Source organism: Tripterygium wilfordii, chromosome 20 (assembly GCF_013401445.1).
Source record: "Tripterygium wilfordii isolate XIE 37 chromosome 20, ASM1340144v1, whole genome shotgun sequence".
NCBI lineage: Eukaryota > Viridiplantae > Streptophyta > Magnoliopsida > Celastrales > Celastraceae > Tripterygium > Tripterygium wilfordii.
Window position 1 is genome coordinate 8,620,718 of NC_052251.1, and position 19,541 is coordinate 8,640,258.

Consider the following 19,541-nt stretch of genomic DNA (forward strand, 5'->3'; position numbering starts at 1 on the left):
AGGAATATATGAGGCAGGTGACTGAATTGAAACCTGAGTGGCTGGTGGAAATGGCACCTCATTATTACCAGATGAGGATGTTGAAGACACGGGATCAAGGAAGATGCCACGAGGACAGGGACGTGCATCGTAGGGATTGTTTGTACCTCGTCGGGGGTCTAGTAGGACTATTAATACTTGTGGACACTGGAGATAAAGAGAATTGTATATACCTTGGAAGCTTGTGTTGGTTCAAGTAGTTCGTAAATACAATCTTGTTGATTTAGTGTGCATCTTTAGTTGGTTCGTAAATACAATTTTGTTGGTTCAGTATTTGAAAGCAATATAAAGTTTCCATATACAATTAATGTAATGTTTGTGGGGTAATTTCCGTGTTTGTTTAATTTGATATGCAGGGTAGTTTTTTTCACGCTTTGGACATTTCATGCTGTTGTTGCCAGAGGAAGATTTTCTTTACCTGCTCCTTCAGTCCCCCATAATCGCCATGTATTCTTTTTGATACCTATCCATAAAAACTGTTTCTCAAAAAGTAAGATACAAATCCCAACTCCTTTCTCTTCTTCTGGATATGAAAATGTGATATTAAAAGATCTTATTGACTGTATATATACTATTAATTTTTTCTTACTTTGTTGACCAGTGGGCACCTTGCCATGCAATTGTCGCAAAACCATTGCTTATTGCATTTGTGCTGCTCCTTTGTATACATCTGGAAAGTGTTTATGCCTTATGGTATATAATCAACACCCTAAAATTATTCTATATTACTGAATATTGGCAACTAGGGTGGTGTTGTCTTTCTTTCCACCCCCCACCACACACACACACACACACACACACATAAATGTTGGAGTTCGTCTAGGAAATGTAATGTAGAATTGATTGGAAATATTAGTTCCTTATAGTACTTCATAAGCATTTCATTTTGTGACTATCTGCATATGATGTGTGTGCCATTGTTGGCTGAATAAAATAGTATAGCTTGAAACGAAGAGCTTTTTTTATTCTTGTATAACTCAGTGTCTTTATGTCTTCAAGCTTACTAATATTCTGTTATATTCCACAGTTAATGGTTCTGCAGCAGTAAACTTGAAGATTGTCTTTTTTTCTTTTATTGCCGTTTAATTGACAATTTCAGGTATGCTCAGCATTCATCTCTCTAGAAAATCATATATTGGTTCCTGTTGCCAAGGTGGTCTTAACTCTAATTCAATCAGTTGATCCTTTTACCGCTAAACATATTGCTCTGAATTACTTCAAGCAATTTCACCCATTTTATTGAGATATACTTCATTAGTTGCATCTCTTTTTTACTTTTGTGCTGGTTTTATAAAAATTTGGCCGGACGTTTTCTGCTGTTTCTTAGAAAAACATTTCCGGCTTATTCTTTCGTAAGTGATCATGGAAAAAGTGTAGAGTGAGTGCGATATAATCCTCTATGAACCATGGTTTCTCTATTTATAGAGGCAAGCCTGTATAGATAAAAAGTTAAATGCATGGGGAGGTGTTAATAGGTTAATGAAATGTGGAAAAAGGTATACAACTTACTAGTAGAGGTGCTTACAGATTTAAAGATGCACTCTTTAATGCACTTTTTGGAGTTTTAAGACCAAGGCTCATGCGAGAATCATTCTAGGGGCATGTTTGTTCAGTGTGTAACAAGTTGGAGGGGTTTGCTTCCTAGGTGAAAGTGTTCATCCGGGTTAATTACTTGTCCCAAAATTAGAAACAATGCACCCTGGGGGGTATAGTAAAGAATAGTAAAGCTAAAATTATACCCTCTTTTTGCACTCATCCGTGACCTACTCCAGTACCAATTACTTCAATAGCAGGCAATAAAATCAAATAGTATATTTGAAATCTTAATATTCTCCTTATCCCTGCTCATGTTGAGGCCGTACAGCCACTCATTTTCTGCCGTCATAATCAATGTTCTACTCAAAACTTCCATTACTAAAATGAAAAAGAAGGGAGGATAGCCTTCTCTCAAACCATGACAAAACCCATTTCTGCCATCGTGCCTTTTGTCTGCCACTTTCTCTCTCTCTTTTCTCCATTTTTTTCTTTTAAACTGATTACATGAAGGAACTTATTTGACAGGAAATTTGGTGGCTAGGATGCTAATGGTGGTCCAGCTCTTTTCAATCTTGTAGTAGTAATTCCATTTATCCGAGATATGTCTATGAATTACTAGGGTAATATGCATATTTTAAGAAATTGCTGTTCTTGTATTAATGTTTCATTATATGATACTCGTAGAAGCAAACCTGGATTTACCAATGGATGAATGCAATCACACACAACTGCATGCCAGTTTTTAGATTTTCAAAGTTGATGTATTTAACATGTGTACATTCTGTCTGGTTTCTCAAGCAAGCTAATAATTGAAGAATAACTAATTATTCTTCAACTTGGCAATTGATGTCATTTGTTATACAGAATGTGCAGGGCTCTCATGCCAGGAGATGAGGAAAGCATGAGTGATGAAGAAATATGGGAGACCCTACCTGTAAGTTTTCTAGTTGTATGTTATACCCAAGTTTACTAGAGCCTAAATTTTTACCAATGGCTTTGAAGACTTTTTATGCCTATTTTACTTGTTTCAATCTATTGTCTGTAGCACTTCTGGGTGGCAATTTCAATGGTTTTCTTTGTGGCTGCTACAGTTTTCATCCTCCTATGTAGTAAATTTCCTAAGTGCTCTCTCTCTCACATTATTTAGTTCTCTCACCTTTTATCAGATCTCTCCCTCACTTGGATCTTGGTGTAACTGCCGAGTATCTTTGAATGATTTGGCTGCTCTACTGTATCTTAGTGTATGTCTATAGCTATCTATAGGTGCTGTTTTTATATGGGTTAATGGTGGCTAGTTTCTGATTATCTGATGCATTATTTCAGGCGATGTAGGTGCCCTTTGTTGGTGGGACTTATTTATAAATTTTGGGAAATTCTTGTCTGATATTGCCGTGAAACTTTTGTTTGCTTTATTGTGTGTTGCCTTGAGTGGATGGATGAAGAATATTTTGTTTAAAGATGTAAAATAGTGATGTATCTGCATATCTTTTCTGCAGCATCGCGGAGTGCTTTGCCTTTCTTGTTTGTACAAAGTGGTCTAATCCGGAGATTCACATAAATTCTAGCGCAAGAGAAGCTACTTCATCTTCAACTACTGTCAGATATCTTGACTGGAATAGTGGTTTAGTAAGTTCTTCTGAGGAGGATCAGCAAATGGATGGAATGTGCGGCCTGTGGCCATGTTATGAAAATCCCAGTAATTGGTTTCCAAGTGCTCCTTTGTATGCGCTTAGAGGTACACAGGCTTCTGGTTTCTGGACATGGCTTCTTGGTTGGATGCCTTATAACCCCCATATGTAGTGATTAAAATTTCAGGGAACACCTACTGGTGCTAGAAATATACCTCTACCTCATCTTTTTTCTCATCTTTTCGTACTTCAAGGAGCTGGTGTTATATTTGCTGCTTCTAAGTTGGTGGAGAAATTTGTGCTTTTACTGAAAAATGGGGCTGGCTCAGGAAGATATTTTACATTCTCTTCAAGAGCTTATGACTACTTGGATTTCTTGCATCCTGGTTCCAGGTAAGGCAGGCTTGTTTATCAGGAGACAACCCTTCAAGGCATGAACTTACCTCTTTTTAATCGGTACAAGTGTCCGATGCTTGGGAATCACTGAATTAGTAACTCTGTACTTCTGCTTTTGCAATCTGTGAAGTTTAGGTCATTGGGTTGGTGGTCTATTGATGAAGGGAGTCATGAGAACAGGCTCGACTTTTCTAAGAAGGAGCTTCTGGGTTAGTCCTTTTATTCACACTTCAGCTTTTGCAATTCTAGAATTCATTTTTCTGTCTGTGCTGCTTAATAGTGAAATGGAATATCCATCATAGAATGGAGAAACAACTAGGGTGGAACAGTTGCAGAAAAAACATTGATGTTGAAAATATTCAGTTAAGTTCTATTGGTTGGGGGCTTAAATTTAAAATATTGTAGGCATTGATTGTTCTTTCTTTAAATGTTTGAAGCATCTTTGTTCATGGCCCAATAAATACCCCATTTCTTTTAATTTCCAGTTGCCAAGAATCCTTGATTTTACATTTCCACGGGTCCGGTCCACTAATGGACTTCATCCGCCCATTGGGCTGATTGCATTCCCCAGAGGCTAGAACTTAAAGTTTGCCTAGTGCATCAGATGAAAAGCTGATAAACATGCCCAACACTTTCAACTTGAGTTGTTGTATGAACTTCATCAAATAATACATGCGCAGAGAATCATTTCAAGAACAGATTCAAGGACAAAAGATTAACAAAACCCACATGAAATTATCAGATCCCCTCAAGGTTCTCCTCCATCTGATCTCTTAATGTCTTCAGTTTCTAGCAAGAGACTGGTTCACCAGTTCTCACTCACCGTATTTCCAGCCATCCAGGGCAAGTCCAAAATGACATGATCAAACGGAATTAAATAGGGCATATCAATGGCAGCAAACTCCTGAGGGCTTCATCGATCACAGAACGTATTTTAGATGATCCATGTCATCTGCTCTTTTCCATCTCACTTTCTGTCTACCACTCTGGATTATATTTGGCATTTCTACATGAGTGAGCTATTGGCAAGATGAAAACAAAACTGAGGACAAGTAATATGAGCTTGAGCCGGAAAGTTAACTAGCTCTGAAATCCAGGAAATGTAGCAATTTTTGTACGAGCAGCTCACGGGTCCGAAAGGTGGTTTGCTGCGCCTGCTAATTATCCAATTCTTTCCAATGTTGCTTCCCTTGGCACTAGTCAGCATCTCCTCATGGAAAACAGACACCATGCAATAAATTGAGGTCCTTAGAACATCAGCCATGGCATACGCTTTGGAGTGTAAACGTCCATCTCTCTTTTTGTTAACCACAATCTCTCTTCTTCCTGAGCTCTGTGTAGCCCATCTGATCCCAGCTGCTCCTGTCAGATGATTTGGAGATTGCAAGCTGGTTTTTTTACCCATGAACGCTTCAACAGCAAGCAAGCAAGATAAAAGCACTCAGATTAACAGCAGCATTGCCGCCAGAGAGTTGGGCAACCCCATATCCGTCTTCACCATGTGAGCGTGCCGTCACAGAGGCAACTGTCCTGGCACACCATGCGTAAAGCTGCCATTGGCACGATTATCAAAAAAAATAAATTTAGCAAGTAATTCAATTAAGTGAAATAATATCAAGTTTTTATTTATTTTATTTTTATATCTTTTATGAAAATTCAACAAGAAAAAAGATGGAAATTAACAGAAAAAATAACTTCTTATGTTTGGGAAAAAAAAAATCAGTCTCCCCTACCTCCCACCAAGACAGCAGAAAATTGAGGAACCGTCTGTCAGTCAAAGAAAAGTGATGAACAATTTTTCATGCGTCAAGTGATAGTTCAGAAGAAATTAAAGTATAGCATATTCTTCCATCCAAGAAACAAAAAGACCACAAATACAAATTAACCCATTTCTACAGAAGGCCAGATGAGATTATCAATACTAACCAAACCAGGGGAAGAGATTAAATTATGTAAGTCTCTTATTCGACTACTAACACAACTAAATAAGTACACAAACAACTAATCATCAATAACTCCACCAATCAGAATGATTGTCATCAGCCCATCATGCATATAGCTAATAAGTCATCAAAACAAGGCTAAGTGAGACCTTACATTTTAGGTCCAGTTTTCTCCCTGTAAAACTTCAAAATCAAGGTAAAGTTGTCGTAGACTGCAGTAAAATGATCCAAGTGTGCCTTTGCTCAACCTAAAGTTAAGTTTCAGTCACTTAGGCTTGTCTATGAATATCCTGTGCTATATAAGATATTTTAATGATTTTTCACTTTTATTTTAATTTCTACATGAGATGTAACACGCTCAAGTTCTTTTATTGAAGTAAGAAAAACTCGTGAATATTTGTTTCAATAATGAATACGAGGTGAATTCATTCTAAAAGATCCTCCATACTGGAATTCACTGAAAGAAATTATCAATGAGCAAGAACATAGTGGAAAGCCTAGAGAGAACATTATCACAAAGCACACATGGACACGAGATTAATGAAGACAAAGCTGTACAGAGTTACCTGAATAATGGGGAACTCCAAAACCCACCACCGCGTATAGAGATTAAAAAAAAAAAAAACCATAAACCAACCCAATAGCTAAACTCCTAACCCCTATTCGTATTATTACACCTGAATCCTCGCTCAACGAACAGATAGACACCACCAACACCAATCTGGAGACACATGCCGCGGCAACAAACAGAATGAACCCCAACGAGACCTTTGCATGATGCTGGAAATAAGACGGCAGCTGCGACTCACCCGACGGGACAAGGAGGAAGCGCAATATAGTGATATACCGAGCACAAGCTCAAGTGGCTAGGCAGGGCCAAGGGGAAGAGATGATGGAGATGGAGATTGAGAAGAGGAGCTGGGAGAGGTGGAAGCTAAGGAAGGAAAAAAAGCCAACGAGCAAGGGTAAAAAGGGTATCTTGTTACGAGCAGTGGAAGCAAGTGAAGAGAGGATAAAGGATTTGAAGAGGAAGAAAATGGCGGTCGAGGGGATGGATTGTCAGATGAGGAAGCCCAGAAATCTGTTCTTCACAATCACTCCCGGTGGTTCTGATGCAGAGGCCATGCTTGTTGATTTTGGGGAGAAACCAGGTGAGCATGAGAGGGTTTGGGGTTTGCATTTGTACTGTTGTACAGTAACAGAGCGCGTGTGTTCTTTTGCGCGTGTGAGAAATATACTGCTGACACTTGATCAAATCTGCTACAATTTCTATAGATAAATGCAAGGAAAGTATATGCTTACCAGAAAATGACAAATCCAATGAGTTAGAAAGAAGCATTTCACTGCAAAGCTGATTTAACCTCTCTGCAATAGAAGGTGGAATTCTGAGTATGAATTGTTCCTCCATGACAGCAAATGCAACAGCAAAACAATCAAAAGACGAAACAAACCTCTATAAGCATATAACATAGTCAAGAACTAACCTCAATACCGTCAGCGTTTGTGTAAAAAAAAAAACACAGTTGCAGCACACCATGAAAGTGAAGGTAAGAGGAGGAATATATTCAAAGAAAACACTAACACAATCATGACTCAATAAGCTGATTACCAAAAATAATTAATCCTCAGAACAACTGATAGCTGAAGAGCATGGAAGCTGAACTGTTAAAAAAAATTAAGGGTTAAGAGGCTCTGCTAGTAGCTATCGTTAATATACACCCAATGGATATAAGAAAACTCCGTCCTACATTATTTCATTTCCCTTGCATCTTTTTTAAGATATATAACTATACGTCATAAGAAAATATGAAAGAGGTCTTGGATTTGGAACATGTGTTGATCCATCTGAATTCTTTAAAAAATGCAATTGGAAATAATGAACCAAAATATTCAAAAAAAAATTATTACAAAAAGACTACCTTTCATATCAATATCCAACAGCCTCCAATTTCTTTATCTGCCACGTAGATCCTTACTGAAATTCCGAACTATATGCCAAAGAGAACAAACTATTTCTATATATAATTCACACTAAAAAAATATAATCTTAATTTCTTCACGATTTAAAGGCTTTAAAAAATTCAAAGCAAAATATGTATATATATATATATAAAAAAAAACATATTAGAAGTAAACAAATCACAAAAGATATACAAAGGGGAAAAAACATACACCTACAAAAGCAAATTTCACATATCAGTCGATCATTCTCCTCCATTAACTTGTTCATTGCTGAAAATTTTCAGTTCCAGTCTACATCCTAGAAGACCCTTTGACTGTTTGTTTCTCTCACAACATTTAAACAATTTTAAGCAAAAAAATAAAAGAAATCACAACAAACCTGGTAGTGGTACACAACAAAAGCTAGTAAACCAAGATCCAAACACACTGCTCTGAAGGAATAAGTGCAAGAAAACAACAATTACAGACACACAAACAAAGAGAAGGCGTACAATGGAAAGGGAATGAGAAATATATAAAAAAAACCACCAAACGAATGCTGGCAAACAGATTGCCAACGGGAATCGCAAAATTTTCAGTCAAAGACCCCAATGAGTTACAAATCAACTAAATCATAGATACCAAAAAAATAGGTTTAAGAAATAAGTGACAATTTGCCTAGCTCTGAGAAGATGTGCTAGAAAACAGAAGGCCATTACTATTGTCTTTATGGCGACTGCACATAGAAATAAGCATTTGATTTAAACAATACAATGGTGGAAGGTGTCAAATTTGTTTTCTTTTCGTATCTATACCTCTTTTTCAATGACTGAAAACATATTCCATCGCAGAGATGATCTGTAATTTTGCAAGGGAAATAACACACACGCACATATGCGTGTGGAGAAATTTGTTTAATTTCGGTAGCAAGATCCTGTACCTGTCTGAATAGGAAGTCCACCGTCCACCATTAAATTGGCATTCAAATTTTAGAAGGAGAAGAAAGACAAAAGGAAGGAAATATATACAAGTTAAAGCGATCCTGATAGGTGGTGAAATTCACCACCAACCCAAGGTGTCCAAACCTTGCAGATCTTCCAAGCTGCATAATGATAATATTCATTAGAACATAAAAGCTGATACAATCTGCAAATTAAATGGAAAATCAAAGACAGCGAGAAGAGACCCTATGCAGGTATGTCTATTAGTTATTTGGTAAATCAAAAATTGATAACGACATTCACCGCTTGGGTGTCTATCCCCTGGTAAATAGATCTGAAGTGGAAGCTTTGGGTTCCAGATCCCATCCAGCATCGAGAAGGATTGTGCTCAAATTTTCTAATTATTGGTGATATTATCAAGAACATGTCCCAGACTAAAGCCTACATTGCTTTAAGTTAAAATATCAAGGTAAGAAACCAAAAGTTACTACTTCACCAATTCATCGAGTAACCACAAAGACAACAGTGTCAAGTGCACCAAATTATGGTCCAAGGATCCTAAACACCTCAAAAAATTATACCATAGAGGTATCAACCTGCATATGCATAAAGGAATGATATACAAACGAATATTGCACAAAAAAAAAAAAAAGGGAAAAGGAACAAAAAGAGAAGGCACGGGGACAGAAAGTAACACATCCCAATGCGGCAAATAAACCGCAAGGAATCCAAGGCTATAAAGATAGTAAGTATCATATATATTTAGGGTTAAGGGATCCTAAACACCTCAAAGAAATTATACTTTAGAGGTATCAAATCAACCTGCATATGCCTAAAGGAATGATATAAAACGAATATTGCACAAAAATAAGTAAAGAACAAAGGAAGGAACAAAAAAGAGAAGGCAAGGGGACATTAAGTAACAAATCCCAATCTGGCAAATAAACTGCAAGGAATCCTCACACCATTCTTCAATAATGATTCATGCTCGGTTCCTGCTTTCATTGCGGGTTACCTTAGAGGGTTGGAGGCCACAATTCTCAACTGGGTAGCAGCACTGGTAGCAGGAATCAGGCCTGCATCCAAGGATAGATAGAAAGACAATAAATTGCATGATTAATATGTGGAGGAATTTGTTTAATTTCGGTACCAAGCTCTTGCTCGATCCTGTACATATTTGAATAGGAAGTCCACCATCAAAATTGGCATTCAAATTTTAGAAGCAAAAGAAAGACAAAGAAAGAATATACATACAGTTAAAGCGGTCCTCATAGGTGATAAATTCACTGCCAACCCAAGGTGTCCAAACCTTCCAGATGGACCCACCTGCATAACATAATATTCATTAGAACAGAAAATTTTGACACAATCTGTAAATTAAATGGAAAATCGAAGACAGTGAGATGAGACCCTATGCAGGTATGTCTCTTGAGTTCTTTGGAAAATCAAAGTTAATATCAACAACCACTGCTTGGGTGTCTATCCCTGTGGTAAATAGATCTGCAGTGAGAATTAGCGAGAGCATTAGAATGATATCCAAGATTGAAAATTCACTGCAGGTACGTTTCCCTACGTTGCCCTCCTTCTGCATTATTACCCTTCTTAAAACTATCACCATAACAAAAAGAACCATGTAAACAAATTTCAAATACTCAGAAAAGGCACACAAATCATAAGGAAGCCGTAATACTGTATCAACAACACCAACATTTAACCATCCGCTTACAATCATAAACTGAAGGAAAAAAATCCAAAACCAAGAGTGATGTGGATCATGTAGCTGTTCTGTTCATGAAGAACTATGAGTGCAGGAATGCCTAGTCCGACTTATCTATATTCTACTAGGGTGGAACCCGCGCGTTGCCGTGGGCCCAAAGTGACTTCGATTATTTCGGATGAGTAAAAACAGATGTTAACATTGTATTTCATGAAACCAATGTACTTTGATAAATTTTGTCAAATACCTTGTCAAACACATTGAAGCATTACCCTAGAGCGAGTGCTTTCATGGAAACAAAACCATAATAGCCATATGAAAACATGCACAAAGCTTTTTGTATTCAAGATAGTTCATAGTTATGTTTTCTTCAAATACAAAGATTAAGCATCACAATGAGTAGTTATGATCAACAAATATATTGTCTAATCAACAAATCTATTTTCTAATAGTTATATTTTCACAAGGAAGCTGTCTCTTGCTTTGTCCTCACTTTCGCTCGCATGAAGCGTAGCTCTCGCCTGAAAAAACACAAAAAGAAAGGAGAATCAAACTGAAATATTTTATAGAGAGAGAGACGAATAGCCAAAAGAAGCACTGTAAACAAAAATCTAGCAAGTATTTTATAGTGAGAATCAAACATAAGTATTTTATAACGAGAGAGATCGAATAACCAAAACAAGCACTGTTAAGTCTAAAACACAAAATCCAGTAAGTATTCAAACAAAACCTGTCCAAAGAAAGGCATAAAACCAATTTAGTTACCTGAAGGAAATTCATCTAAGAGTCAATGGCGCCAGTTGAATGCGACACCCTCTTCAGTGAAGCTAATTACGTTTTTATTTTCTTCTTCCATGGCACGCTTTGCTGTGGGTGTGATAAATCTCAAACTTGCAATTTGGTTGAGACATAACGTCAAATGCCAGGGACTACCATTTTATCATACAACAGGAAGAGAAGAATACAACTTAGTTCATCTATTAAATAATTGAAATGAGTAGCATAACATCAACTCCTTCAATTTAAAGAAAATTGACCCAATTTTAGTTAAGAACATAATTTCATCCATTAAAAGTTCTGTAAACATATTTTACAAACCTATTATAGGTTATGGCAAAATTGTTCATTACCAGATTGGTAAACCAAGGTTTTTGTTCAATGCAAACTCTACAAGAAACAATTGGAGCATCTATACATCTCTTTGAAACAACATGAACCCTACCCAGAAGCATCCAAACCTGTATGAGATAAGTAAAAAATATTTGGCCAAGCATCTTCAATAATAACCCTGAATTTAAAATGACTATCCCCTGACTGCTAATCCAATACGCAAATGAGACTCAAAGATGTCTTTTTTTTTCCTTTCAAAATGACTATATTCCTTCCTTCTTAATGAAAGTAAAAAGCCAACACCACACAAGAACACATTTCACTTTCCAGCAGTGAAGTATCATCATAACATGCTCTAAAAGCGTGGAACATGTACAATTAATCATCAAAACAGTTACCCTATATCCAAATAGCAAGTAATTGTCCAACTAATATGAGCCTTCCATCATGAGATGAAAATTGTCTTCCTTTGTTTTCAGAAGATGGTCGAAACACATTCAACCAATTCCAGGTTCAGTGTTGCATGCACTATAACCACCGAGAACTAAGAATGCGAAAAAAGAAAAAGACTCCAAAACAATGGAACTCAAAATGACACAATTAAAGACAAAACAAAACTAAGTGCGGTCAGAGCTACTCATTGAGCATAGCACTCAAATTGAGTGAATCAAAAATAAAACAAAGTAAACTATTTACCTGCATTATTTGATAGTCATATTTGTCCTTTTGTCGTTCTTTACATACCAGTCAAACGTTTTTCATTTGATTGTTTCAGTTATGTAAGTATCCATAATCAAGAAAATTCAGGTATCAACATGTACAATTTGGGGTCCATAACTGTGGTAGGTATCCGTAATCAAGATAATTCAGGTATCAACATGTACAATATGGGGTCCATAACTGTAAAATCACATAGAAAAAGTTGCACTCTTTCACAACTGTAAAATCACACCAAGAAATTCGAACCTGATTTCTATATGAAATGAGAACCCCGACAGGTGTTACTCACTACTCCATTAGCAAGAGCAATAGCCAAGATAGCATTAGCAGCAGCCTCCATAACTCATGACAGAGGATTCCACATAAAGTCTGAGGACTTCAAGCTGATATCTTTTTCCTCCATTATTGGCGCCAAGTCTCCATGACAAACTGCAGGTAGAATAAAAAATAGTAGAACTTCTTTTTTCAAGTAACTATTGTGCACCTATTCAAAGAAAGCCTGACACCACTAAACAAACATATTTCGTAACAGGAGACGAAGAAGAACAATGGCCATACCTAAAATTTATCACGAGCAAGGGAACAACACACCCCCACAGATACATGAAATCGACGACGGCCAAAGAAATAAGGTATATCCACCCATAAAATCACTGCACAGCTTAACCGACAGAAGTAACTTGCTTCCTCAGCAAATCCGGCGTAGCCCGGAAAGGAGACAAATACCGAAAATCAAAAGAGAGGAACAGAAGAGAGAGAAAAGACAATGCAATTAGATCGATTGAAGAAAGAATCACAACAAACAATTGAAAATCCATACCTGTCGCCATCATGGATCCGAACAGAGGCCGCGCGAAGCACCCTAACGACGATCGAACCCTAATCGAATGCTGAGAGAGTCTGCAAAGAGGGAAGATTTCTCTCATCAGAGAGAAACGGATACATTAGAAGAAAACAGCGCAGAAAATAGACCCCAACCCAATCTCCCGTGCCAAGCCGTTAGGGTTTTTTTTGGAAAAGTACCACTTTTCAAAACTCTTTTTCCAAAATCTAACCCATTTTTTTAAAAACATGAAATCTAATATTTTTTTAAAAGAAATTGTCCCAAATACCATTAATTCCACATTGTTTAATTCAAAAATCATTTTCCCTTCCTGCAACATCACCCTTCGTTCTTCTTTCTCTTCGTTCTTTTTTTCTCTATGTTCTTCTTTCACTTCATTCTTCTTTCACTTCGACACTGTTAATCTACAATTTTTGCCTCATTCAACCTCTCCTCTACACCTGGTTATTCATGGGTATGTTTTATTTAATTTTGTATTTGTGATTCGAGTATGAGTTTTTCAATCTAATAGTGCTTTGGGTTTCGAGTATTCATTCGAGCAGTTTAGGGTACTTTGTGTGCTATATTCCAGTATTGCATATTTGTTGTTTCGAGTATTTTGTTTTATCTGTTCAATTATTTCAGATTTGTTGTTCGAGTATTTCAGTTTTTCAACTTTCACCGTTCGTAACTTTTGATCCGCTCTTGTGTTTTCTTATTATAGTATGTTTCTGATTACTGATTTTGAAGACCTAAAAGTCAATTAGGGTTTATCCTAGGTGAGATTCGAAAGGAGATTGAAAAGGCGTCATTTTGAAGTCTAACGGAGTTAATAAGAGATGTGAAGAATATTTTTTTGTTATACATTTTCTTGTTCGAGTAAATGGTGTATATGTTCAAGTATTATAAATATTTGTTCGAGTAAATAGTTTATATGTTCGAGTATATAGTTTATATGTTCTATAATTCATTTGAGCAGTTTAGGGTACTTTGTGTGCTATATTCTAGTATTGCATATTTGTTGTTTCGAGTATTTTGTTTTATCTGTTCAAGTATTTCATATTTGTTGTTCGAGTATTTTGTTGTATCTGTTTGAGTATTTCATATTTTTTGTTAGAGTATTTCGTTTTATTGTTCGAGTATTTTAGTTTTCAACTTTGACCATCCGTAACTTTTGATCCGCTCATGTGTTTTGTTGTTATAATATGTTTCCGAGGACTGATTTTGAAGACCTAAAAGTCAACTCAGCTTACCCCAGTTGAGATTCGGAAAGAGATCGGCAAGGCGTCGTTTTGAAGTCTAAAGGAGTTAATAAGAGATGTGAAGAACATTTTTTTGTTATACATTTTCTTGTTCGAGTAAATGATGTATATGTTCGAGTATTATAAATATTTGTTCGAGTAAATAGTTTATATGTTCGAGTATATAGTTTATATGTTCGAATAATACATTTTTTTCTAAATGGAAATGATGTATATGTTCGAGTAATACTATATTTGGTTGAGTAAATAACTCTGATTGTTCAAGTAAATAGTTATCGTCATTGCTAACAACCAACCGTTCCATTTAGAAAAAAAGGTGATGTCGCAATGGACGAAGAACGAAGAGAAAGAAGAACGAAGTGAAAGGTGATGTCGCAGGAAGGGGAAAGGATTTTTGAATGAAATAATGTGAAATAAGGATATTTAAGACAATTCCTTTCAAAAAAGTGTTAGATTTCATTTTTTTTAAAAAGTGAGTTATATTTCAAAAATGGGTTTTGAAAAGTGTTATTTTTCCAAAAAACCCAACCCGTTATAGAGCAACTCCAAGGTAAACATCAAAACAATCATTTAATTTCTGCTACAATATTTCATACCTCATTTAATTTCTCAAAAAAATATAACTCCAACCCAAATAATACATGAGTAATCATTTCTCAAACTCATTTAAATTAGTTCATTTAAACTAGTCTAAGGAAGTCCATCTCCAATATTAAAAATAATTTAACAAAAGTTAAATGATTAATAATTTAAATTTTGATAAAATTACAACGCAAACATTTTTCAAATTAAGTTTAAACTAATACAAATTTGATCAAATTAAACCCATCTTCATCATAATATCCTACTTCAATCTATCCCAATAAATTACAACCATTGGATCCATTCCACTTATGTCTTTGGCCATTATTTCCATCTCGTAATGCATTTGTTCAAAGTTTCTTTATATGCCGATGAATTGCTATTAAAGAGATCCGTATAACTATCATAGTACTGAGGATCCATCTAGTAAAGAAAAAATTATTGACAATGTTTAACATGAAGTTGTCGCAATTCATTATCACCAATGCCCATTGGGTCCCTCACCCGAGCAATAAGCCAAAAATTAGATAAAGCAAATCCAAAAATTAATAATCCAAAACCAGATATCATCACCATGAATCACTCTAAAGCAAATATCCAAAAAGCAAAATGAATCGAAAAACCGTAAACAAAAACCCCACTGAAATAGAGATGACGGAACAAATCAGTTATTGTCAACAATAAAACCCAAAATCAGAAACCTAGAAAACCCAAAATTAGAAAATCCAAGATTAGAAACAAATCAGAAAAGCCAATATCATACCCAAATCTTCAACGAGGGAGAACGAGGTGGAACAGAGACCACCCTAGGAGTTAATCAAGTGAGAGAGAGAGGCAATGGGTCTAAAATCAGAGATGATTGTGATTTTAGCGTGAAAGATCGATGAATATAAAGAGAACTGAGATAGAGCCATTGGAGACACCAACGGTTGTTTGTACTTTCCCTCCACCATTTGCATCTTCTCTATTTCTCTCTCCTCTAGAACCAATTTTGCATCTGGAGAAGTGGAGAACCATTTTTGATTACCTCTTTGATGTTCCCATTGGAGGCTTGGTTTTGTATTTTGGGACATCAAATTGGCATTTTATGGCTTTTGGTATCCCATTTGATGTCTCCCTTGGAGAGGTTCTTATGGATGAAAGAGGAGATGTGTGCAGGAAGAGATAACTGGAGTAGGTGCATGTATCAGTTGATCGCCCAGGATGAAAGGTCGTTAAAATAATCAAACGGTATGTACTATCACACATTTTGATCACTGGCAAAGCCCATACGCGAGAATAAGAAAAACACTTGGGACTCGCGCCCAATTTTAGGAACTTTAAAGTAAAGTATATAGATATATAGATAGATAGATTTCCCTTGTTTTATTTCCTAGTGTTTGTATTGGGCTTGTATCATTCTTTCCTCTTGTTAGCTGGACTTTTAATGTTGGGCCTGTATTTCAGTTTTGGCTCATGGTTCTAAGGTTTTGTTTGGTAGTTAGTTGTAGAAATTAAAACGAGAAAACTTTCTCAGTCGTTCTTCCCTTTTACCTTAGTATTTAGTGGAATCATCCAAGGCTGAGATTGTATTTACTGCTCCTTATTGTGGTATTCTATTTGGTAGGGGTATCCACAATCGAGAACCGATCAGTAACCATGATTATTCAATTTTTTCGGTTACGATTTCAGATACGGTTATGATTTTAGTAAATTTTTCAGATATTTTTTCGGTTACGGTTTTTTCGGTTATGGTTACGGTTATAACCAAACAAAATAATATATATTATATAATATAATATATAATATATATTATATTATATATATAAATACATACGAATGTATGTGTGTGTGTAACATATTGGAATTGTTGAGACGTCAGGGAGGCCCAATAGTATTTTAAAACTCATATTATGTCTCTATGAAAAATTATAAATTAAGATACCAATTAACCTAATCAATACACAAATTATAAATTAAGATTGATTGATTGAAACGCATGGTGACTATCATTTTAACTGTGATGAGATAATATATTTATTATCACTATCATGGGTTTTTATTAAATTTTGTTAGATGGAATAGAAGTCGAACATGGGCTATTTTCTCCCTCTAAACTTGGTCGCAGTGAAATGCCGCCTAGGAAGCATACTAGTAAGGAGGCATATGGTGGAGAGGTTGACAGTCGTGACAGTGTAGCGTGGCTATCCGAACAAGTAGCTATACTAACTCGACAAATGACGAACATTACCACTACCTTGCAGGATATGAAGCTGAATCACCAACCACAGGGGGAGACCCAATGATCGCCATGGGGGGGTACCTCGTGTTGTAAATGCTAATAGGTGGGAGTCCAGTCTTCGTATGGATAACCAGAGTTTGCTGGAGGGTTATGCGTAGAAGAATTTATGGATTGGTTATACGCAGTAGATGAGGTACTTGACTTCAAGGAGGTGCCAATACACAAACAAGTGCCTTTAGTTGCTACGAGGCTTCGAGCATGAGCGACTGCATGATGGCAACAACATAAATTGAACAAGGTTTGGCAAACGAAGAAGAAGGTGGATTCCTAGGATAAAATGAAGAAATATACCATGAAACATTTATGTCGCACAATTATGTTCGCATGTTGTATCAACAACTACAGAGTTTGCGGATGGTTACACGATATATTTCTACCAATTGATTGCAAGGAATGATCTAGCGAAGTGAGAGGAACAATTGGTGTCTCGGTACATTGGGGGTTTGCGTGTGCAATTTCAAGATGTGTTGAACATGTTCGACTTATTTACTGTCACTAAAGCGTACCTGTAGGCAAAACAATTGGAGAACAAGTTGAATAGAAGGGGTATCGAGCATTTTTGGGGCGGAAGTGCTGTGGGCAGTAACATTGGAAGCAGATCTAACAGCAAACCTGAACTCAGTGCCTTGACAAATCAACATAACCCAGTCCTTCGAATCAGGTGCCTAGTACGGGTGTTAGGTGTTTCAAATGTACGGAGAGTAGGGGCATAGAATAGTTTATTGTCGTAAAATTGATCGTGGTGGCAAGGTGATATGCCAAATATATACATACATTTGTGCATCCTTTACACATAAGTTCATCTCATTTTGAGTTGATTAAGAGTTGATATTGCCTAAGAAAACTATATTTGCATATTGTAGGTGTCAAGGCAAGAAAGGGAGGAAAAGAGTGCAAAATGAAGATTTGGACTCCAGAATCAATTTCCGATCAATCGGAACCATTCTCGATTGATTGGACCTACCAAAACACTCAAAAATTCATGGATTTTTCCGATCGATCGGAGTTACTATTCATAGCACAACAAATTTCGTGAAAAAACTCTGAATTCAAGTGGGTCCGAACCAAAACGACCCGAACTTGTATGAGAAACGACATAGGAGTTTAGGGAGGTATAAATAGGTAGTTTTTAGGGTTTTTAGAAGGGTCTCTCTCACATTCTTACACATTCTACCACCATTGGAGAGCTTGGAGCCACCATTGGAGTTTGGAGAAGAAGAGGGTCTACAAGGGGGTTTTCTCTATCCTTTTCTATCCTAGTTTCTATGGTTGATTTCCTTTGTTTAATGATGTGTTTTGCTTCCATGAGTGGCTAGATTTCTTACTAGGGTCTTAATGTAACCAAACCTTGAAGATTCAATAAACTTGGTTTCCTTATTTCTTGATTTCTCTCTCTCTCTTGATTGTCTATGGGTGTGATTAATGCTTTTGAATGTTTGGCCATCATTCAATTGATTTGTTGCCTAGATTGAGACCGGAAGGAGATATCTAGGGTTTGCCTCAAGCCATAGATGACATAGAGTGCATGAACCATAGGAATATAGGTTTGTGACTTATGCAATCGCTAAATGATTTCCATAGTTCTTAATGGGTTTTTGATATATTAATCCGATTGTTAGGAATAACAGGGATTTACATTGAAGATACGTTTGATGTATCTAGGAATAGAACATTGAATAGGTTGGGAAATCGATTGTCATTATTGAGAGAGGAATTAGGGATTAAGGGACCAAGGGAATTGAATTGGATAGGTGAGGTGAAGTTAAGTACCCTAGTGCTTTCCATCTTCGATTACATACTTGTGTTTGATTTGTCTTTGTTCTTCTTAATTAGTTTAGTTAAAATCGAAACCAATCACTCATCCTTTTTACCCAATTTGCATAATTGTTGCTTGTTTGACATTGATTTCTATTGCCAACACATTCCTAGTGGAAATGATAATTTACTCATCTCTTTATTACTTGTGCGATTTGTGCGCTTGCAGTTAAATCTACATCACAAGGCCTTATTGTCGCAACCGGGGTCACGACGCAGTCCGACGTTTGAAAGGATGAAAAATGTTTAGAGTCGCCACCAATTGATTTAAGGTGCAATTGGACACCGAAAAGACCTGCGAACCAGAGAAAAGGGTACGAGGATCGATTGAGTGTGGGGAAGGTGTTAGGCACCCCACAACTCCCGTTTGAAAACGGTTACCCGGATTAATCTAATGGCTATCTTATGGAAACTTGCTCTTTGCAAGGTGTAATTGTTAAAGTTTGAATTATTACTTTCAACACACTTATCAACTTATGATAGTGTTTGAAAAAGAAAGCTTGGAATATTACTATCAATTTATGATAGTTTTTATTTGAAAATAGGTTTAAAATAACACTATCCACTTATGATAGTTTTGGGAAAAGATTTGTAAGAATACTATCAACTTATGATAGCATTAAAAAAAATTATAATATTACTATCAACTTATGATAGTTTTTTTATTTGGAGACACACTACCAACTTTTGATAGATTTAATTTTAAAACACCAACTTATGATGTTAACGATAAAACGTCCTACCAACTTTTGGTAGGTTTAATTTTGAACACCAACTTATGGTGTTAATGATAAAATGTCCTACCAA

At 36.2% G+C, this 19,541-nt stretch overlaps 1 pseudogene; it reads left to right on the top strand.

Moving 5' to 3' along the window:
• The first annotated feature begins 247 nt into the window (after window positions 1-247).
• LOC119986528 lies at window positions 248-5,256 on the top strand (annotated as a pseudogene).
• Window positions 5,257-19,541: the final 14,285 nt, after the last annotated feature.